The sequence below is a fragment of the Aegilops tauschii genome, chromosome 1, assembly GCF_002575655.3.
Source record: "Aegilops tauschii subsp. strangulata cultivar AL8/78 chromosome 1, Aet v6.0, whole genome shotgun sequence".
Taxonomy (NCBI): Eukaryota; Viridiplantae; Streptophyta; class Magnoliopsida; order Poales; family Poaceae; genus Aegilops; species Aegilops tauschii.
The window spans coordinates 251,462,982-251,487,254 of NC_053035.3; positions in this window are offsets into that span (position 1 = coordinate 251,462,982).

Genomic DNA, 24,273 nt, shown 5'->3' on the forward strand with positions numbered 1-24,273 from the left:
AAGGCAGATCTTGGGTGAATCCAAACAAAACTTTTGCCATAAGGAAAAATATATGAGAGGGAGAGTTCTCTTAAAGAAAAATTTAAATTGCTCCCCTCAAGTCAAAATAGAAATCTTTTTTTGAAAAATCCAAATAAAAACTTGGGTGTCACAACACCTACCCCCTTAGGAAAAATCTCGTCCTCGAGATTTCGGCTGATCCTCAAATAGATATGGATACTCTGCTCGGAGGAAATCTTCCCTCTCCCATGTGGCTTCATCCTCAGTGTGGTTGCTCCACTGAACCCTGAAAAATCTTGTCGTTTTCTGACGGGTCCTCCGTTCAGACTCTTCTAAAACCTTTACTGGCCTTTCTCTGTAGGTGAGATCTGGTTGCATATCAATGTCCTCATGAGGTACATGTTTTTCTGGATTGCTCACACATTTTCTTAACTGTGAGACGTGGAACACGTCATGGACGTCTGACAGCTCCTTGGGGAGGTCTAGTTGGTAGGCCACCGTGCCTCTTCGTGCCTCTACACAAAATGGTCCAATAAACCTTGGGGCTAGCTTCCCCTTAATTTTGAACCGTTGCAGACCCCTCATAGGAGATAGTCGGAGGTATACGGAATCACCGGGTTCAAAGCTGACCTCACGGTGCTTCTGATCATAGTAGCTCTTTTGGCGGCTCTGTGCTGTCTTGAGTCTGTCCTTGATTTGCTTAACTTTCTCCTCGGCCTCTTTGAGCATGTCTGGGCCGAAGATACGGCTGTCACCGGTTTCTGACCAATTCAATGGGGTACGACACCTTCGCCCGTACAACGCTTCAAAGGGTGCCATTTTCAAGCTGGCTTGGTAACTGTTGTTGTAAGCAAATTCAGCATACGGCAAACTCTCTTCCCAACTGGATCCATAGGTGAGTACGCAGGCTCTTAGCATATCCTCTAGGATCTGGTTCACACGTTCCGTCTGTCCATCAGTCTGAGGGTGGTATGCTGTACTGAAAGCTAGTTGCGTGCCCAGAGCTTGTTGTAGGTGATCCCAAAATTTGGAGACGAATTGGGTGCCTCGGTCTGATATTATAGTCTTTGGGACTCCGTGCAAGCAAACTATACGGGAGAGATAGAGTTTTGCCAGTCTTTGTGTGGAGTAGGTAGTCTTCACGGGAATGAAGTGAGCAACCTTGGTTAGTCGGTCTGTGATGACCCAGATGGCGTCATTTCCACGCTGTGATCGGGGTAATCCGACAATGAAGTCCATTCCGATTTCATCCCATTTCCACTCCGGTATCCTGTTAGGCTGGAGTAGCCCTTCTGGCTTTTGGTGCTCGGCCTTGATGCGCTGACATGAATCGCAACAAGCAATGAATGTGGCTATATCTCTTTTCATACCGTGCCACCAAAATCTTTCCTGAATGTCCTTGTACATTTTGGTTCCTCCAGGATGGATCGAGTATGGAGCGGTGTGGCTCTCCGTCAAGATCTGTTGCTTGAGTCCCTCAATGTTAGGTACGCAAAGTCTGTCTCGGTACCATAACGTCCCTTCACTGTCCGTGACGAATTCTGAAGTCTTGCTACGGTTCATTTTCTTCTTTATGCCTTCGATACTGGGATGTCCCTGTTGAGCCTTCTTGATTTTTTCCACTAGGGTGGGTTGTATCTCCAGGTTCGATATGGTGCCCTCAGAGACTAACATCATGTTGAGCCGAGTGAACTCTCGCTGAAACTCAGGTCTCAAACTTTGCTGACCGTCACTGTCCGGGCTGGGGTTTCGACTAAGGGCATCGGCCACTACATTTTCTTTCCCTGGGTGGTAGTGAATACCGACGTCATAGTCCTTGACCAGTTCCAACCAGCGTCGTTGGCGTAAATTCAGCTCTGGCTGTGTGAAAATATATTAGCTCTTATGGTCTGTATATATTTCACAGCGATTTCCCAACAGAAAGTGCCTCCTCTCCTTGAGTGCATGTATAACTGCTGCTAGCTCCAAGTCATGTGTTGGGTAATTTTCCTCATGTTTCCGCAGTTGCCTGGAGGCATATGCGACAACTTTGCCATCTTGCATTAGCACACATCCGAGACCTTTTCAGGACGCGTCACAATACACCTCAAAGCTCTTGTGTATGTCTGGCACAGTTAAGACTGGTGCGGTTGTTAGCTTCTTCTTGAGTTCTTGGAAGCTCTGCTCGCATGCTTCCGTCCATACAAATTTCTTGTCCTTCTTGAGTAACTGTGTTATAGGTTTTGCCACAGTGGAGAATCCTTCAATAAACCTCCTGTAATATCCGGCCATTCCTAGGAAACTCCGCACATCTGTAACATTCGCGGGTGGCTTCCAGTCCAGTATGGCCTTGACTTTTTCTGGATCTACGGCCACGCCTTCTTGGTTCAATATATGGCCCAAGAAACCAACTTGTCTTAGCCAAAATTCGCATTTGCTAAATTTGGCGTACAACTGATGTTTCCTCAATTCTCCCAAAACAATTCTGAGGTGCTCAGCATGTTCTTCTGGTGTCCTTGAGTAAACCAGAATGTCGTCAATGAATACCACCACAAATTTGTCCATGAATTTCATGAATACTTTGTTCATGAGGTGGACGAAATATGCGGGGGCGTTCGTTAGTCCAAAAGGCATCACTGTAAACTCGTATAACCCATATCTGGAAGTGAAAGCTGTCTTGGGAATATCTTCCGTCCGTACCTTCAATTGGTGATATCCCGATCTCAAATCAATTTTTGAGAATACCTTGGCCTGTGCGAGCTGGTCAAACAAATCATTTATTCGTGGCATCGGATATTTGTTTTTGATGGTGACCATATTGAGGGCTCGATAGTCTATGCACAGCCTTAGTGTCCCATCCTTCTTTTTGGCGAACAACACAGGCGAACCCCATGGTGAGGAGCTGGCTCGAATAAATCCTTTGTCCAACAATTCTTTTATCTGCTTCTTTAACTCCACCAATTCTGAGGGTGCCATTCTATACGGCTTCTTATAAATGGGAGCGGTGCCAGGTGCTAGTTCGATGCTGAATTCGATCTCTCGGTCTGGTGGCATGCCTGGTAGTTCTTCCGAGAACACATCAGGGAACTCGCATACCACTGGCACTTTTCTTAATTCTGCGATGTCCATCTTGTTCAGTTTTGGTTTCTGTGATCGTGGCTTTTCTTGAGCGGAAACTCTTATAGTCTTGCCGTGATGGTGAGTGAGAATCACTGTCCGATTGAAACAGTCGATGAATCCTTTGTTGGTGGTTAACCAGTCCATTCCTAAAATGACATCCAGTCCTTTACTTTCCAACACGATGAGATTCACGTGGAATGGTAGTCCTTCGAACTCAATGACCACTCCTTGGCAGTAACCCTGAGCAATTTGCTTATTTCCGGGGGGACTTGATGATCATAGATTTTTCCAAGGGAAGTATCGGAAAACCGTGTTGTGAAACAAAACTCTTCGAAACAAACGAATGGGAAGCTCCAGAATCAAACAAAACCGTGGCAGATACTGTGTTGACAGGGAACGTACCGAGCACGATGTCTGGGGCATTCTGCGCTTCTTCCCTGGTCACATGGTTCAGGTGACCCTTCCTGTGGTTGCTGCTGGGGTTGAAGTTGTTGCGCTTGGGGGCTGGATTGTTCCCACCATTGTTCGGCTTGGGTGTCGTGTCTCTTGGCTTCGGGCACTGTTTAGCATAATGCCCTTGTTGACTACAAGCATAGCAGGTGACCCCTGGACGGTATGTGAACTCCTTGTCTCTGGCATGAAATTGTCCGACGGGTCTTGGCTCAGTAGTCGTGGATCTCCTCGTGTCTGTCCTTGGGACCTCAGTCTTGCCTCGGTTACTGCGGGCAAGAGTCGTCTTGTCCCTCTTTCGCTTGCGGATATCTTCCAGACTACGGCGCTCATTCTCCAGGGTGATGGCCTTGTCCACCAGCGTCTTAAAATCCGGAAAGGTGTGTACAATCAGTTGGCATCTTAATGCTGGTGCCAGGCCGTCCAGGAATTTTTCCATCTTCTTGTTTTCTGTCATGTGCTCGTCGTAGGCATAACGAGACAGTTGGGTAAACTGGCCGTTGTATTCTGTGACGGACATGCCTCTTTGCTTCAGGTCATCAAACTCTCTCTTCTTGATCTTTAGGATGCTCCTGGGAATGTGTGCCCCACGGAAGCCTTCCTTGAATTCTTCCCAGGTGATGTTGTGTTCCCTGGGGTGCATGTGTAGGAAGTTTTCCCACCATGCTGCGGCTGCTCCAGTAAGGTAGTGTGGTGCATAAAGCACCTTCTCATGATCTGAGCACTGAGCGATAATCAGTTTCCTTTCAATCTCGCGAAGCCAATCATCGGCTTCCAGTGGCCTGTCGGTGTGAGCAAAAGTTGAGGGGCGAGTCTTCTGTAACTCAGATAACTTGGAATGTGGTTGATAGGGTTCACGGTGGTTTCCCATATTGATGACATGGTTCATCATCTCCTGGTGCTGTTGCTGGCTTTGCTCGAAGAGACGGCATACTTGAGATAGTGCCGCTTCGCTGTCCTGTTGGCTGGATTGACCCTGAGTGAAATTGTTGCTGGTCTGTGTTCCGTAAACCTCTTCTGGCTGATTGGGCATAGAGCGAGTCCAAGGGCGAGACATTTTTCCAGTCTGGGGTATCATTTGCAAAACCCATGAGAAAAACTGTGTAGCGCAGGAAAACTCTTGCAAAGGTAATAATCAAAAGGCTTCTAGGTTTTCAAAGAAACACAAATGATTTTCACGGAGAAGAAGTTCTTAACACAAATCTTACATGCGAAAGCAAACACAAGATACAGCACTCAGGTTGTGCGTACACAATCCTGACATGTTATTTAAAACTAGCGTACTACTCCGGAAGGCCGCAAACACACCAACACAAACTAGCGTACAGATAAAAACAACACATCATACAAGCAGGCATAACACGCGGCTACTCGGTGCTCTCAGTCGGAGATGGTGAAGATCTCCTTCCCCTTGCCGATGGCAAGGCTCAGCGGTCCAGGAGAATCAACCTCCTCCTCTCTAGCTGGCTCCTGGCGTGCGACGCTGCGCGATGGTGATGGTGCGGGGGCGACTGGTGGTAGAGCGCGTGCGGCAGGCGGTGCGGCTCTGACTGGAGTAGGAGCGATGACTCGGTCGAACTCCTCAGTGGTAGGCAGACGGCGAGCAGTGGCCAAAACGGCCGGTGCATACGAGGCTGAAGACGAGACGAATGCCAGAGGCGGCGCCGTGTGGAGAAGCTCCTTCCTGCTGGCAGGACCGCCCCGGACTAAGTCCATGCGGGCAGCCACAAGATCATCTACGAGGTTGTCGAAAGACTCCTCCAGAGCCTTGAGATACTCCACAACCATCTCGATGGCTTCATCTCACTCTCCCCGATGGCAGGCGAACGCATAGTGGCTGGTGAAAGGCACATGGCATGGGAGGTAGCGGTAGCGACGAGTCTTCATCGTAGGAAGGATGTCCCGAAGGCGAGCTATCGCCTCACGGGCAGCCATCTGCATGGCATGCCTCTCCGTAGGCATGGCCCTTCCCACAAAACGGAAGTGGCGTGCAGCTGAACGTCCTCCCTTGAACTGCACCACAGCCTGGTGCATAGACACGTCGTCACTGAGCTTGTGCTGATAGAGTGTGAACTCCGGGCGAGCTGCTGGCCCGATCGCGAGCTTGGTGATGGAGACGAGGATCTTGACAAACCCCTCGGGCACGTTGGTGAACACTCGATTCTCACAGTTGCTGCCAGCCATCTACAAAAGTAGGCAAAAATTCTGAGTAGTCATGTCATAAATTTTATGATGACCAACAGAAAATAGCTACAATTGCAAAATGCTGAAAAAGCACAAAAGACGCTAATAACCGATTAACGATCGCACCTAGTGGCTTCCTACAGTCAGCCTGGCTCTGATACCAAGCTTGTCACGACCGGTTTTTCAATAAAATAATTATTGAGAGACCAATCCCTTTTACGGACCAGCGAAGAAGAATTCCTTCTCACTGGTAGACAATAATCTTGGTCACAGAAGAAAAATACCAGGGGTACTAAATATAACACAAGGTTGAGCAGAGACCGCCCAATACTTTATTACAGGCACGCCGATAAAACAATACGGCGGATAGGGTGGCAAACATCTAACTCACGATAATAACGGTGGTGGAAATATCATCGCGAAGCGAGTGATATGATTCCAGAAGACTACAACTCATCGAGCGTCGGAGTGAGGCTCGAGGAGACTTATTGCGGGTGGCGGAAGCGTAAACAACATAAGTGACCAATATCCGGGATCGTGCAGGACTGACTGGGACTCCTCTAGGCATCGGACGCGCTATCAAACTCTTCATCCAGGAGATCACCTTCGTCAACATCTGGCCAAAACAACAAGCCAGGTGAGTACTATGAAAGTACTCGCAAGACAGTTCGGACATAAGGTATAACAAATGTAAACATGAAGCACATGATTAAGTTAACCAGTGCGATTAGACATAAATAAATACTGGGTGCCAAGCGAGGGTCTGAATGACGCCTCGAGCGGAAACTGCAGAATAGTAATACTGGTGCCAAACGAGTGTCTGAAAGACTCCTCAAGCGGAAAATGCGGAATAATAATGCGGGTGCCAAACGAGTGTCTGAAAGACTCCTCGAGCGGAAAATGCGGAATAATAATGTGGGTGCCAAACGAGTGTCTGAAAGACTCCTCGAGAGGTAAATGCAGAATAATAATGCCACAGTCGGGCGTCGGGGCGACACCACATAAAGGGCTTATAACAGAAAGTAAATACAGTGCATGCCACAGTCGGACGTCTGAGCGACATCACATAAAGGGCTTATATCGAAAGTGAGAAACGAGTACACGCCACAGTCGCCGTCTGCGCGACGTCACCTAAAGGGCTTATATCACATCTCATTATTACAACAGTTCGGAGACATAAATTATCACAAGCATGAGACACAAAATGAAGTTAGTCCATCCACTGGAATAACAATAAATCTGAAATTTTACCACTTGAGCTTGTTCACCGGGGACAAGTTTTTCACACGGATAGATATGGATATAATGTTTACCCTACTGATCATGGATACGATGATTTGGAAAGAATTGACTCTGCAGAGTTTGTACTTAACCACAGCCAACGGATTTCAGTAGCCACGGGGACTAGTTCCGTTTGCGGTGTTTTGGAGGGAACGCGTCCAACCAGTATACACCCAATTCAACCATCCGAAGCCAGGGATCACCCTCGGCGACGTTCAAGAAAAACCTTGAGACGGGGAGGCTACAACCTCGCGTAGCATGGGATCAAATTTATATACGCGCGCTCTAAGGGGGTGCCCCCCTCTCGGTCCCAACCGAAAACACCCATGCCCCCTGACCGAATGACTGGCTTTAATCCTGGGCCAAGGTACCATCATCCCGGCCTCTCTGTTTGGTGTGTACACGGAAAGAGGTTACCAACTTACTAAACCGCATCCTGGCAATGAGACATGTGGTAGCACGGAAAGGGGAAGGGACGGTAACACGGCTCCAACCATGTTAACGTCGGAAAAGTCGGATGACGCAAGGCTGGCATGCTACAACAGTACCACCTTGCTGCCCTTCATGTCACCACATGATTAGGCCATCTCTCATCAGAGATCATCGCAACTTTGGAACATGCGGGAAAAGATCGATAACGTGGCTCCAACCATGTTAACGTCGAAGAAAGTCGGATGGCGCAAGGCTGGCATGCTACAACAGTACCACCTTGCTGCCCTTCATGCACCACATGATTAGGCCACCTCTCAACAGAGGTCATCGCAACTTTGGGACAACCGGGTCGTTGCCGTACAAGCAACGAGGTTTTTACCGACACTCATATGCCACACACAAACTCTCACGTGAACATGCAAAACACCTGTCATATGAAATATTCAAAACATGCTTGCCTGGTTCGGAGAAGTCGGAGTCTAGCTCGGCGAATTTCGCGGCTCCGTCACCTCTCCCGGAACCTACGGCAAATCACGAAACGGGCACTAACGTGAAAACCAACACATACACAGAAACTTTTCCAATTATTTTTCAAATAAATCCCATAAAAAACTAGACAAAATTTGAAGATTGTCAGAAAAAGAATCACTCAAAAATACCTTTTTATTAAAAAGTTAGAAAGGTTTCTGTCCAGGGACTTATCTGTAATGAAACAGAAAAGTTCTAGGGTTTTAACTGAGAAAACAGAAAACGCTTCGGCTGGGAATGCGCAAGCGCAACGGAGGAGCCGTATTTTTCCCAAAGGCGCCAACAGAAAACGGTTCGCGAATAAAAGAACAGAGGCTGACACGCGGGGTCCACATGTCAGGTTTGAAAAGCTCGCCGGCGCCCGAAGACTGCGGTGGACGCCGGCGTCGAACCACGGCGAGTTAGGAGAAACGGAGGGTACCAAGAGCTTCAGCGTCCTCTTCCGCGTCGGTGGGTGGTGGACTCGTCCAACGGGGAGCACCACGTCGACGGCGACACTTTCTCCGGCGGACGGCGGCTCGGGTGAGGATGGGGAACTCCGGTGGAGGGCTGCAAGCTTCAAATTGAAGTGCGGGTCAGAAAGAGGGATGCATGGTGAAGCTACTGGCAAGAGAATGGAGGCGGAGGAGCACACACGGGGGCGAATCGGGCTGGATCCCGTGGCGGGTCGCGGCGGCCGGAGTCGAGGAAGGAGACCTCCTCGGGGCTCTTCCAGTGGCTAGGCGTGCTCTAGGGGGAGTGCAGGGCTGGTGGGTGCTCGAGTTGAAGCTCGGGGCCCCTATTTATAGGCAGGTCGACGGGATGGCCGTGAACGGTGAATCTCCGGCGAGCGATTACGGCGGAGCAGTGGGTTTGCAGGGGGTTTGAGCGGTCGGGCAGCATCAGTGGATGTTACTGGACTCGATTTGCAGCTAAACGGGGTCGGTATTGGCGTAATGGCGTCGGTCCACGGTGAGGTGACCGCACGGGCTCAACGGCGGCAGAGAGCGCGCTCCGCGCCCTGCGGTTCACGACGAGAGCGGCAGCGCGTTCGGGGGAGTGGAAGGCCACGCGGCGAGCTCCGGTGGTTTGGGCGGCGCTGGGTGGCGTCGTCGGCGCCGTGTCTCCCGCTGGCGCCCGCAAAGCCGCCGCCAGCGTTGGTCACGGGGTGGCGCACCTTCTGCTGCTCGTCGCCGACGCCCGCAAGGTGCCAGGCACTCGTGCGGTGCAGGAACAAGGGGGCGAGGACGAGGAGCAAGGCGACGCGGTGGCACTGGCGAGATCGATGTCCATCTCTGAAGAAAACGACAGTGAGCACTGAACTGAATCTCTGAACTTTCTGAACTTTGACAAAGACAGTGCACTGCAGGTGTTCGACAGAAGGTTTTGGCTATGAGATACATTTTTCCGGAGCTGTAACTTGGTGAGATGATCACTCAAAGCATCCAGGGGCTGCCTGAATTTACTTGGAATTTTTGGAGAAGGTTTTGAATGAATTTCACCAAATTTGCCAAATCTGGTCCAAACTTGCAGCAGGTGTAGTTTGAAATTTTTGAACTAAAGACTAGTGGATCTTCATGGTTCCAGGTTGAGGGTTCAAAGGACTAGGAGGGGAAAGAAGTTTGGTGGTAAAAGTCCAAACAGAAAATGGAGTTCCTTTGTAAATCCCCAAGTGGTAGAATAGAAGGCAGAAATTTGTTTGAATGAAATTTGAATGGGAATAATCACATGGGGAGGTTCAACTTGCTGGATTAGGTGTAAAACATGATCCAAAGGTGAGGGAAGGATTTGGGGAGAGGATTTGCACAAATGTCATGGTAAGAAGGGAAAGTTGAAAGTGGTGAAGGACTTTCCAAAAGCCATAGTGCAAATTCAAAAAGATTTTCAGGAGTTATTTTCCCAAATGAAAAACATTTTGTTTTGAGTCCAAATGAAAAGTAAGAACTTCCAAGACCAAAGGCAGATCTTGGGTGAATCCAAACAAAACTTTTGCCATAAGGAAAAATATATGAGAGGGAGAGTTCTCTTAAAGAAAAATTTAAATTGCTCCCCTCAAGTCAAAATAGAAATCTTTTTTTGAAAAATCCAAATAAAAACTTGGGTGTCACACAAAGCCCTCTGTCCCCGTCAACTTAGTAAGCCCACAAGTCAGCCACCCACTATGGTGGGTCCCAGCTAGCAGGGGGTATTCATTTTTTTGTGCGTCATAAGGAGGCACTTCCTTGCGTGCGAAGATATAGATGGTGGGTCCGACCTGTCAGTGGGGGGAACTTTTTTCCGCGAAATACAGAAGCCCTTCCCGTGGGTCCTAGCTGTCAGGTGGAGGAATCATTATTTTGCGCGTATAAGGAGGCATTTCCTTGCGTGCGGCCGTGGACCCAGCTGTCAGCCTCTCCACGTACAGTCCACTTCCGATGGATGTCGTTCATTGAGCACGTTGACCAGGCCGCGCCGAGAGCACCAGGGCGGTGGACGACGGCGAGGCCTAGGAAGGGAACGACACAGAGGCAGGGAAGACTCGGCAGTTGTTTCCCACGTAGAGGGGAGTACGACTGTACGAGGGTTTACTGGTTCGTCTGCCGTCGCCGGAGAATAACAGCAGGTGTGGGTGAGTAGAGGGATGGCTAGGCCAGCGATGGGAGTACGGTGGGGCGGTGAGCCTACGCGGCAGCATAGCCGGCCGCGGGAGGAGGGAGCAGGCAGTCCCGCCGGCGCTTGTTTGAGGGGCTGGAGCAGGAAAAGCAGAGATTGAAGAAGCACGACAGCCGTTGGATGGACATCCAACAGTCACTGCTCTCGTGTGCATTATTTCTAATAATGTACAGCCCATTTGCTAATTCTTAAGATTTTTTTTGGAGCCCATCTTCTTTTTGTTAGCATTACACCCCATATTGTGGCCATGGTTAAAAAGTATACGAATTTTTTGCATATTTTGGTGCGGTCAACTGTTTTTAATCCTGAAATATTGATTCACATTCAAACTATTTTGGAAAATAATTTATATAAATATAAAATCCAAATAATTGTCCACGCATAAAAATCAATGGAATTTAAAATCTTGTAATAAAAAAATTGAAACTAATTCCCGGTTTGATGTGTTTTAAAAATGTACAGCCAATTTCTAGGCAAACCGAATGAAACTCTCCTCGTCTTGAAAGATTTGCAGCCCAGCAGGGATGATAAAGAAAGTAGGCCTCGTTTGGGTATTTCTTTAAAAAAATAGAACTGTGCTAGCCATTTTCAGCAAGAAAAAAACACAACTGGGCTCATGATGTGGTAAACATAAATAAAACCCTGGCTAGACGGGCCACAGCCCCCGCACAGCCCCATTATTACCCTGATCGGTCGCAAAAACTAGTATAAATAATAACTGCTTGTTCCTCAAAAAAAAACTGCGCGGCCTGCTGGGTCCCTTGTTGTCGGTGTCAAAACCGGCGGATCTCGGGTAGGGGGTCCCAAACTGTGCATCTAAGGCGGATGGTAACAGGAGGCGGGGGACACGATGTTTACCCAGGTTCGGGCCCTCTCGATGGAGGTAATACCCTACTTCCTGCTTGATTGATCTTGATGATATGAGTATTACAAGAGTCGATCTACCACGAGATCGTAGAGGCTAAACCCTAGAAGCTAGCCTATGGTATGATTGTTGTTGTCCTACGGACTAAAACACTCCGGTTTATATAGACACCGGAGGAGGCTAGGGTTACATAGAGTCGGTTACATGGGAGGAGATCTATATATCCGTATTTGCCAAGCTTTCCTTCCACACCAAGGAGAGTCCCATCCGGACATGGGACGAAGTCTTCAATCTTGTATCTTCATAGTCTAACAGTCCGGCTAAAGCATATAGTCTGGCTGTCCGAGGACCCCCTAATCCAGGACTCCCTCAGTAGCCCCTGAACCAGGCTTCAATAACGATGAGTCCGGCGTGCATATTGTCTTCGGCATTGCAAGGCGGGTTCTTCCTCCGAATACTTCATAGAAGATTTTGAACACAAGGATAGTGTCCGGCTCTGCAAAACAAATTCCACATACCACCGTAGAGAGTACAATATTTCCACAAATCTAATATGCTGACAACTTTTCATAACATGACATCACGCCACGGCCTGGTCATTATTCGAACCGTTTCTCCCAGCCTGCCACTGTACGTTTTGCGAGGCGGTTTTATTGGCACGTCTTGTCGAAGCAGAGACCGTGTTCCCCTTATCACGGGATTCTCATCAATACGGGTATGGGCAACCCAATCGTGCGTGTTGGTATGACTCCTCGATTTTAGGCAAGTTCTAGACGGCCACGCGGAGGACGCTTGCCATTCACCCTCTTTATAAAGGGGCCAAGGCCTGTCCTTTTCTTCTTGCACTCAATCGAATCCTTCCCCCACCTTCAATCATGTCCGGATCCAACCTTAAAGGTCGGTGGATGCCCTCCTCTGTCACAGAGGAGGACATCAAGAAGCTAAGAGAAGCCAGGTATCTGACCGCCAAAATCTCGCACAGGCTGCCTGCTCGAGGGCAGGTCATCCCCACTCCCGAACCCAACGAGAGTGTCGTATTTGTCTCCCACTTCCTCCGAGGGCTAGGCTTTAGTCTTGATCCCTTTGTTAAAAGGCTTATGTTCTATTACGGGCTCGATTTCCATGATCTGGCTCCGGATTCCATCCTTCACATCTCGTCATTCATCGTCGTGTGTGAGGCCTTCCTCCGCATCACCCCACACTTCGGCTTATGGCTCAAGACCTTCAACATGAAGCCAAAGATGATCGATGGGCAACACGCAGAATGCGGAGGTGCCATAATAAGCAAAGGCACCGATGCTCCATGGCCAAAAGGAACCTTCCCGGAGATGTCCAACTTATGGCAGCGGGAGTGGTTTTACATCACGGCTCCCCGAAGTACTAAGTGGGTAGCTGCCCCCGCCTTCCGTTCGGGCCCCCCACCACAACTGGCGTCATGGGTCAATAAGGGGCTGGACTGGGGGCCGGTTAATGACGTGCCGACATTGCAGAGTCGCATCCGAGATCTCCTCAAGAGAGATGTCAGCCTTGTCAAGGTAATGCAAGTCATGCTAGTTCGTCGGGTCCTGCCATGCCAACGTCGACCTCTCCGTATGTGGGAGTTCAACCCAGAAGGACCGCGAACTATTCAGCAATTCTTCGGCGTGACGCTTGAAGAGATGTATGGATTGTTCTTCGGATCACGAATAAAGTGTCCGGACACCACCGAGGATGCGGGTCTAAACTGCAATCGTCCAGACACCCAAGTAAGTAATTCTTCGGCCGAACATGCTATCTTTTACTTATCACAACATCATTCTGAAAAGTCGCTCTTTAACCAGGACTGGGTAAAAAAGGCGAAGATGATCAGGTGTTCGGCCCCCCTTCCCAAAGGCTCAACGGATCCAGTACTAGCCAGAATGCTTGAGCTCGCGCCTTATCAAGCGCCATCAGGGGAAGATAAAGGGAGGAACAAAGAAGTCGAAAGCGGGCCTCACTCATTATTCATCCAGACCGGGGGAATTAGTGCCTCCGCGAAGGAGGATAACCGGGGAGAAGAATCTAAAATCCCCTCTCCCCAAGGAAGGAAGAGGACCACCTCTGAAGACTTGGAAACAATGGTTTCCAAACGAGGGAAGAAACCTTTGTCAGGGGGCCCTACCCCGGAGGGCATCCTTACCGTACAGTGCCCTCAAGGGGACCAGCCCTCCACCGAGCTTTAAGTAAACAAAAGTACTTTATGGTAAATATATATTACTTTATTTCCGAGGACAATAACCGAGACGTATGTCTTGTAGTTCAGATCGTAGCCCTTCTCGACAGAGTTCGTCTTCGGGGGATCTTCTTCCGGAGATGATGGAGAGCGAAACGCCTCCCCATGCCTCCCCGCCCCATAAGGCAGACGACCCAGAGGTGTCATTGCGAAGGATTTCTCCTGATCCACCAAGGCCAGAAGGTGACCCTTCGGCCCCCCGAAGTCCGGAGTATTCGGCTCCTAAGGGGAGCAACAGAAAGAGTCCGGAACTGTCCGGTGCACGACCAGACGCACTGATGAATCTTCTGGAGCAAGCGGCTATCTCAGAAGCGCATCGTACGTTAATGGGTACGGTGGTTGAGAGGATTTCATCCGCCGAAAGCGGGTTGCATGAAGCTTTTATGAGCCTGCTGAGAGGCTTTGAGGTACGCAAAGTAATATGTATATTTTTGATGGTACCGCACATGCTAGGTGTGCCCTATGCAGATAGTAGCCCCTGAGACTCTGGTTGCTGTCAAAAAGGGCGGCAAACAGAGGATCATAGTCCCAGGTAATGATCATGCCGCTTTCATGTGCAGGCGGCTGAGGGTCCGGTGGCTAGCCGGACTGGTGAGTTTGCCGAACTGAAGCGGCAACTTGATGCGGCGGATGCCGACATCGCGCTTGTAAACAGGCGGCTTGACGAGGCACAGGGTACGTATTCTCCGATGGTCAACATATATTAAGAGGGGCATGAAGCTAGTATCTATAATATGTTGTGACTGCAGATGGAGCTGCCGCCGTGGAGACCCTTCGGGCGGAACTTGCCCGAGCCAAGGAACAAGCCAGGAGGAGTGATGCGGCCGCCCTAAAGGCGGTCGAAGAATTAAGAGCCGAACAGACTGCACATTGCCAGAGCAAAGAGAAAATAGCCAAGATGGCTGTTGAGTTGAAGGGTGCCGCCGACCGTTATGAGCTTCTTGAAAGGGAAAGTCAAACGAAGACGGCGGACCTGGAGAAAGCCATGGTAGCAGCCAAGGAAACCCGCTCTAAAATCAGAGCGGTGAGGGAGGAGCTACGTCAAGCCAGAGATATCACGGCTGGGAAGCCCTTTTTGTTGCGGACGAAGTTCGGAGATCCTAAGTATGCCCTTCTAGATCAATTATAGAGTTCTGCAGACGCGTACTTGGATTTGGCAGCGAGTGCCGCTGATGTGACCAAGTTTTTCAAAGATAAAAAAGATCACGAAGTGGAAAAGTTGTTCTGGTCGCAGTTCAATGCTCCAGTGCGTCCGCTGCTGTTAAATGAGCAAATGGCTGAGTGGGCCGAGCTCCATAGGTTGTCCGGACTTGCCATGAGGTCTGTCGTGGATCATCTCTGGCCGGAAGGACCAAGGCCGAATAGTTATTTTGGTCTTGTGCAATGATTCCTTGGTGCTGTGCCGCATATCAACGCTGTAAAGAGGTCGGCGTGCATAGAAGGTGCGCGGATGGCTCTTGCCCGTGTCAAGACATGCTGGGAAGAGATGGAGGCCACTATTGCAACCCAAAATCCGCCCGTAGGCCATGTTTCATCCGAGCACTATTTTGAAGAAGTCCTAGAAGGTGCTCGTTTAATAGAGGCTCAGTGCTCGAAGAGTGTCATGTTCGAGTGACATGTATCCCGATTGTAAAAACAATGCTATTTAAATTATAAAGGCTGTGTTTATACTTTTGCCTGAAAGTATTGTGATGCCTTCTGTGCGGCCGTTTATGTATATATGTATATAACCTGAAAGTTTGCAGTCGTTGGCTTCAGCCCCCACGCATATAATGCGGGGGTGTTCGCAAAAGCGTGTGTTCACACTTGATCCAATGTCTTGGTCCATTAAGGAGGTGGTAGCGCGGCGAACGAGGCAATCGGACTATATTGCTTTAACACTTTCATTAACCATAGGAGTTTGACAGTGGGGCTACTATATAGCCCCTGGTACTTCCGCGCTCATCCGAGTACGGGGCGCGTATGTACCTTACCGGGAAAAACCGGCCCTTCGTTAATGCGGAGGAATCCTGAAGATTCCACGAAGTCATCGAGTGGTTGACCAGTCTCGCGCTTTATCATGATAGTCAGTTTTTGGGTTTCTCTACTGAGGTGCTCATCCGGATGAACCAGGGCACAATCGCAGTAGTTCTCCCGGTGCCACCTTAGCCGATAGAGCGGAACGTAAGGTAGCAAAACACGGGAGCCGGGCAAACCCAACATTTGACCAAAGACATGATTCGGAGCTGATGCATATAAGGCCAAACTCGCGATGCCGAACACTCCCTAAGGTATTTGGTCTTAACAACATATACCGGGCTGAGTAACGCCCTTGATAATGAACCCTGAGTGTCCAGGTACGTGCATCGTTCTGACGTGGCGAAATGCCAATAACGTCAGCATCCCTCTCGGTTATGCTGAGTATTCGGAGGATGTGAAGCAACAAGAGACAGTAAAAAAGGCTTACACAGGGTCTTAATCTAAAAAGAAACCTTTGAGCGGGGCCCTGCTGCACGTCTGCGCCTATGTCTCCATTGTGCCGTATCCTGGAAGGGTGTAGCACGATTATCATCTATAAAAGAGAAGAACTTAGGTGAAAGTTGTCATGCGAAAAATTGGTTATTCTCAGTAAACCATTAAAATTCAAGATAAGTAAGGTCGAGCCGAACTGTAGCCTTTTTACATGCGGGAAGCCCCTGGTACCGCCTATGGTGGTATATCCATCAAACCAATCTCGGGTTTATCTAAGCTGTTACAGCTAGTGGTGCGCCGGACTCGTCAAACCGTGTCCGCGGTCTTGACGACCGATCATTTATTCTGGTTGGAGAGGTCGTTTAGTGTTCGGCTGCTAAAGCCGCCACACGTTCTTCCGCGCGTAAGAAACGCTTAGTATTTCCGCTAACTATGATGATGCCACATGGACCGGGCATCTTGAGCTTAAGAGAAGCGTAATGCGGTACTGCATTAAAACGAGCGGAGGCCGTTCGTCGGAGTAGTGCTTGATAGCCGCTTCGGAATGGAGCGATATCGAAGGTTAATTTTTCACTTCGGAAGTTGTCGGGAGAACCGAATACAACCTCTAGTACTAGAGAGCCCGTGCAACGGGCCTCTGTGCCTGGTATTACTCCTTTAAAGGTAGTATTGCTTTGGCTGATTCTTGTCGGGTCTATCCCCATTTTGCGGACTGTGTCCTGATATATCAGATTAAGACTACTGCCGCCGTCCATAAGGACTCGGGTGAGATGGTAGCCGTCAATTATTGGGTCTAGCACCAAGGCAGCCGGTCCTCCATGCCGGATACTAGTCTGGTAATCCCTGCGATCAAAAGTGATCGGACAGGCCGACCAAGGGTTGAACTTGGGGGCGACGGGCTCCACGATGCATACGTCTCGGAATGCGCGCGTGTTCCTTCTCTTCGTTATGTGAACCATGTTCACTGTTTTGACCTCTGGTGGGAATTTTTTCTGTCCCCCAGTGCTTTGTTGGCGAGGCTCATCCTCGTCTTCACTTGGCGTCTCCCTCCCCTTGTGTTCAGCGTTTAGCTTGCCGGCCTGCTTGAAGACCCAACATTCTCTGTGGGTGTGATTTGTAGGTTTGTCGGAGGTGCCATGAATCTGACATAATTTGTCTAGAATCTTGTTTAGGCTGGACGGTCCATCTCTGCTGCCTTTGAATGGCTTTTTCCGTTGACCGGATCGTGAGCCCCTGAATCCGGCATTCACCATCGTGTTGTCTGGGCTGTCTTCATTGTTTCGACGCTTGCTTTTGTTGCGTCGTGGTTTTCCATTGCCATCCCTGACTTTGGATGTGCCTGGGTCGCTGGTGCCGCTGCGGGCCAGCCAACTATCTTCGCCCGCGCAAAAGCGGGTCATAAGGCTTGTTAGGGCTGCCATTGTCCTCGGTTTTTCCTGGCCGAGGTGTCTGGCGAGCCATTCGTCTCGGACACTGTGTTTGAAAGCCGCTAAGGCCTCGGCGTCCGGGCAATCGACAATTTGATTCTTCTTAGTGAGGAATCTGTCCCAAAGCTTTCGGGCTGACTCTCCAGGATGTTGAATTATATGACTTAAATCGTCTGCATCCGGAGGTCGGACATAGGTCCCTTGGAAATTAGCCCTAAAAGCATCCTCAAGCTCTTCCCAACTTCCAATTGAGTTTTCGGGGAGGCTTTTCAGCCAATGCCGAGCTGGTCCTTTCAACTTGAGGGGCAAATATTTGATGGCGTGGAGATCGTCTCCACGAGCCATGTGGATATGAAGGATGAAGTCCTCAATCCAGACCCCAGGGTCTGTCGTCCCGTCGTACGCCTATATGTTCACAGGTTTGAATCCCTCTGGAAATTCATGGTCCAGCACCTCATCGGTGAAGCATAGGGGGTGTGCGGCACCCCTGTATTTGGATGTGTCATGGCGTTCTGACGGTTGTTGTGTTCGGTTTTGGTCCTGCGTTGGGGCGCGCTTCCTAGATCCGTAGATGGATCTGGTCATGCCGGCTTTTTGATGCAAGTCCTCACGTGAATCGTGTGCTGACTTATGTGCGGCCTCGTTGGCCGCCCTATCGCGGCCACGAGGTGGTCGATCTGACCGGTCGGCCGTTTTATTTTTCGGCTGTGTAGGCTCTAAGACCTCATCATCGAATTCAGGCAACAGCTTGCGCTTTGGATAGCTCTTTGTGTGGCGACTGCCACCATACTTTTCTTCAGTGTCGAGCACTTTGTTCCATCTACTGTTGAGCGTATTTTGCGCGGCCTTAAGCCTTTGCTTCTGCTTCTTCAGACTCCTCGCGGTGGCAATAAGCCTTCTGTGGAGGTTCTCTTGTTCCAAGTGCCTTTCCGGGATTATGTGTGCATCGTCGTCCGGACTGTTTTCCTCTCTGGAGAGAGGTTGATGAGCTTTATCCTCGGCGTCGCCGTGACCGGACAGCGGCTCCGTAATATGTTCGCCGTCCGCTGGCTCGTCCTTCTCTGTTGCTTTGGAGTCGACCGGGGTCTCATTCTTTCTTGCGCTGTTATCGTTGTTTTTGCCGAGGCGGGATTTGGAGCGGTGTCTGCGTCGTCGCTTTGGCTGCTTCTCGAGGGGGTTATCCTTTGTTGCATCCTCCCGTTCCTCATCATTGTCTTCTTTGGGTGTATCCACCATGTATATATCATGTGATGAAGTGGCTGTCCAGCGCCCTGTGGGCGATGGTTCCTGTTCTTCTCCTGCATCGTTGTCCATACCGTCGATGTCTTCGGAGTCGAAATCGAGCATGTCGGTTAAGTCATCGACAGTGGCTATTAAGTGGGTGGTGGGTGGGGAACGATTTTTTTCGTCGTCCGCCTCCCACTCGAGCCGGACATAGTTCGGCCAAGGGCCTCCTGACAAGGAGAGAGACTTTAGTGAATTTAGCACCTCACCAAAGGGCGAGTGCTGAAAGATATCCGCGGAGGTAAACTCCATGATCGGCGCCCAATCAGATTCGATAGGCATGGACGCAGGCGGTTCAGGGCCTGTGGCCGGGGACGAATCCAAGGATCCGGCGACACAGGTCTCATAGGAAGTGAAGTTAGCATTCGGCTCTATCGCCGCTGAGTGCGCGGCCTTCGTGGCGGGGTCCATCCACCCGTCCTCGGACGGCGCAATCTGTTCCGGATTGAGGGCCGGAGTAGTTGCAGGTGTGATCTCCCGAACACCGTCCGACGGCAGAGCTATGTCATGCTCGTCGTGACTGTGCGGCGCACCTGACGTGGGCTCGAATCCGTCGAAGATCAAGTCTCCTCGGATGTCGGCAGTATAGTTCAAGTTTCCAAACCTGACCTGATGGCCATGGGCGTAGTTCTCGATCTGCTCCAGATGGCCAAGCGACTTGGCCCGTAGTACGAAGCCGCCGAATACGAAGATCTGTCCGGGGAGGAAAACCTCACCCTAGATCGCATCATTGTCGATGATCGATGGAGCCATCAAGCCTTTATCGCGATGACACAGTGGAACTCTCAATGAAAGCACCAATGTCGGTGTCAAAATCGGCGGATCTCGGGTAGGGGGTCCCGAACTGTGCGTCTAAGGCGGATGGTAACAGGAGGCGGGGGACACGATGTTTACCCAGGTTCGGGCCCTCTCGATGGAGGTAATACCCTACTTCCTGCTTGATTGATCTTGATGATATGAGTATTACAAGAGTTGATCTACCACGAGATCGTAGAGGCTAAACCCTAGAAGCTAGCCTATGGTATGATTGTTGTTGTCCTACGGACTAAAACCCTCCGGTTTATATAGACACCGGAGGAGGCTAGGGTTACACAGAGTCGGTTACATGGGAGGAGATCTATATATCCGTATTTGCCAAGCTTGCCTTCCACAGCAAGGAGAGTCCCATCCGGACACGGGACGAAGTCTTCAATCTTGTATCTTCATAGTCCAACAGTCCGGCTAAAGCATATAGTCCGGCTGTCCGAGGACCCCCTAATCCAGGACTCCCTCACTGGTGTCAGCCGCTCGTAGTGTAATTCTCTCGTTTATTGATTATGTTGACAATGGCGTGAGCCCCAGATGTCGAACCATTAGGAGGAACCATATTTTTGGGCTTGTAATATAGAGGCACTTGCTTGCGTACTGCCATGACGCTGGTGGGTCCCTACTGTCATCCTCTCCACATACAGTCATCTCCTTGTTCCTCTCGGTTGTTGACGACGTTGACAACGCAAGAGGGCGGCGCACCGCGCACGGCGAGCGAACCAAGGCCGCAAGGCGGAGGATGACGGGGAGGCCTCGGACGGAACGAACAAGAGCCGTGGAAGATGCGCCGGTCAAGTCGCAGGCGGAGGGGAGTACGAGGGTTGACCTGTTCGGGTGCGGGTGCGTGTTGGGGCTGACGTCTCCGGAGAATAGCAGGACGTGTGGGGGAATAGAGGGAGGGACTGGCCAACGTTGGAGGGTACGTACGGTAGGGCGGCGGAGGTGCAGCCAGCCATGGGAGGCGGGAGCAGGCGGAGCTGACGGGGTGGTTTGGTTTGGGTGGCTGGAGGAAGAAGAAGACAAGAGATAGAAGATACACGACAGATGTTGGATGTCAATCCAACGGCTGGTAGGCAGAATCGTTTGTTGACTGGCTAGTAAGTCGACACCACCTTGGATAGGCTATTTCCTCGCGGGTCCCAAATGTCAGAATCCAAATCTGTCACGGTCGTGCAGCCCTTCCTATGAAAATTTATAGCCCATTTGATGTGCTAGTTCAAAATAAGTTTGTGGGTGCTGGTGGGGGCTAATCACTTGGCTTCTGTAATGCACAGTGAGCTCAAGCAGCCGGCGAGAGTGATGTTATTTCCCTTTGTTGGGATTTGTTAGTTGTTACAATATTTCACTTTAAATTAAATGACTGGCAAGCCATTTGCCTTGCTTCAAAGAAAATATGACAGTCACAGCCGAGTTGAAAAGGGCAAGAACATCTAACTCCAGCTTACAAACTGTACAAAAGCACGAGGGTTAATTGTTCATCAGGTTTACAAAAAAACCCAGGTTGAAAAGGGCAACAACATCTAACTCCAGCACTGTTTTTGGCAGTCACAGTCAAATGGATCGGTCAGGTCCATAGAATGAACATCCTGGGTCATAAAATTTACTGGATTATGACCACAATATGTTGTTAATAGAAGCCCGGCATGTTCAGAAGCTCTTTTGCCCACCTGAAACTCCTTTTTTTGCTCTTCCACATACCCATCCGTCAAAACCATGCTGCTGATAAACTTAAGCCTGATGGACAATAGTAACCCCGCATTCAGCAGGAAGAATGTGACAAATCTAGTGTTTGCACGATTGGCTACATATCGTTCTAGCGTTATTGTCTTCAATCGAATCTCATGAGAAGTGAGAAAATCCCGATGCTTACGAATCCACCGATTGTTATAATTTTCTTACCCCGTCCTGTTGCCTAAATAGACATGAAGATTGAAAACAGTTAAGGTCTAAAAAAAGGAGTGTCGAAAGAGCAACAGCTGAACGGTTAATTCTAGTACACTATATGCGGGCTTCCAATGTGCGTGAAATTATCACCTTTATATACAACTTCTCCAGACATGGAAAGCATTGCAGCAAGCCAATAATCTTGTTCAGATCAAAACTATTCATTTGGATATATAAGATCTTGGCAGAATCCAGCACCATTGATAGGCCATCCATGGAGAAACTCTTCATTGAGCATAGAACATAATATTAGTACAAAATGTGTACTCCAAGATGACATATAACTTATGCGCAGAAATTTAAAATGCAGCTTATGGTTACAAGTGTAGATGATAATGTAAAGTACCTGAAGAACTGTGGAGCCAAACACCATATTGAAATGAGCACAGAGATTATGTATTACACCCAAGGTCTCCAGTTTAGGCACAGAGAGGACGGTTATTTGCAACGGTGAATAACTAGAATCAATGATCAACCTTTGAAGTGAAAGGGCATCTTGGATGATGAGCTGCCTTCCGTCAAAACAAATTCCAATTCTTATAAGGTTAGGCGACTTTATTTGGAGACAACCGATTCTAACTGTGAAAACAAGCACCAAGCACTCCAGGGCAGGGCGACTGGAGTGGATGATGCTGTGCAATGAGGCCTCCGATATACGAACCCGCACAAGTGAAAGTTTCTTCAGAAATGGGAGTCGAAGGTTTAGTACCAGATTGTCTGGTAGGTCGCACAGCGCAAAGGTGGCGGTGTGGAGAGAGGAGGAAAACCGCGAGATGGACATCGGTGCTGAGGGCACAGGTGGATGGCGTTCGGTATCTGGCAGGTGATTTCCAGGGGAATAGTAGAACTCAAGGAGCTGTAGTTCTGTGAATTCAGGGGATTTCAGCCAGGCATCCACCGTGCAGGGCATGGTATGCTTGCTCAGGTAGCATGACGGGATGCAGAGGCTTTGAACGGAGCCCTGGTGGGAGGAGATGATGGCTCTGGGGATTTCAAAATCATTGAAGAGAGATAGATGACGACGATCGAGATTAAGGGGCACGGCGCGCCATAGAGGGCGCCACCGAATTGATTGGACTTGGGTGCGGCAGCAATACTTGGTGGGGAGAAGCGAGATGATCTCCCCAAGGACGGTGTCCGGGAGATCGCTGATGCGGTCCACCCGAGATTCTACGGGTTCTTGGGATCCAGTGGGGGCGGGGTCGCCGCTTCTCCCCGCGCTGCCGGGTGCGGGATCTACAACAGGCGTCGCCACTGGCGGGAGCCTCATCTTCTTGGCGCCGGGGTCAGCCGACTCCATTTTCCTCGAGGGTGTCGCATCGCGCTCACGGATTTGAGCGGAGTAACGAATGACGAGCCTAATTGTAGTGCGAGTGAAGAAGAAGGGGAGCTAGGGTTTTTCTGTAGTAGTGAGGAAGAAGGGGAGCTGGGGTTTTCTGTAGGAGTGAGGTGAGGAATTTGGGGGTACGAGTGGAGAGAGCTGACGTGAGGTGGGTGGGAGTGAGGAGGAAGAAGAACACCCAGGTTTTTTTGGGGGGCGGTGTGCTGGGTGTGGGTAGCGCCTCTCATTCAGTAAATATATGGACTTTTGAATTGATTTTAATATTTACTAGGGTGGATGGGCTGTTTTGTCTTGGGCCCAGAGAAACAATTACTACTAGTACAGTGGAGACACTCTACAGCTACCCAGAAAAACAATTACTACTAGTACAGTGGATACAATACCGCTTCTGGCTCCTCCTAGGTCATCGAAACCTCTCCGTCTACTGAATGTCGTTATACTTTTGTTCACCGACATGCGGGCCATGCAGTGCGCGGGCCCAAATGCCATCCACCAAATTAGAAGGCGGTATGTAGGCAGAGAGTCACCCCGGTCGTAGCGCGGCAATAACGAGCCGTCGTATCACAAAACCCCACCTCCCCGCAGTCTAAGTTTGACGGACGAAGCAACCATCATTTCACTCTTCGCTGAATCCCCTTCTCCCTCACCATCTTCAAGAAAGGCAACACTCGCATCTGCCACTGTTCTTCTCTCCCAACGAAGGGAAGGTAAGCGGATCCGTGATGTTGGTATATTTTCGTTCAGTGAAAAAAAAGAACTTTTGCAAAGCAGTAACCGGTCCTCACTCTCTTTTTTGTTTCATTGTCATTGCGATTGTGTTTTCCTTTCAGTGGTCTCCTAGTATTCGTCAGTTTCATGATGGACCAAGGAGAACCAGGCAAAGATCTGCCGATATTGGAGCAGACGCGGGAGGCTGATCCCCACGAGACAGAGAGCTCCAAGAAGATGGAGGCAGCCACCGAGCCGACCCCAGATACGCTCACGGCCACTACTGAGATGGTCAACGCCCCGTTTGAGGTTACAGCCCCCGTAGCACTGCAGGAGTAGTTTTCCCCCTTCGAGGATGTGTCCCCTCCCGCTGAGCTGCCCAAGGTGATTTTCTTCTTTGCCAATCTCGATTGTGGTTTTTCATCTAAGTATGTGGTGATGAATAATGCAACATTTTATTAGCTTCGCTGCCATGCTATACATAGTGGTTTAAATAACTTGTGTTTCTTATACTGGAAAGTAATTCAGAATTTGTTTCTGTTTCAATTAGAGCCCTGATGCAGACAAGGATTGTGTGGTTGTACATGTC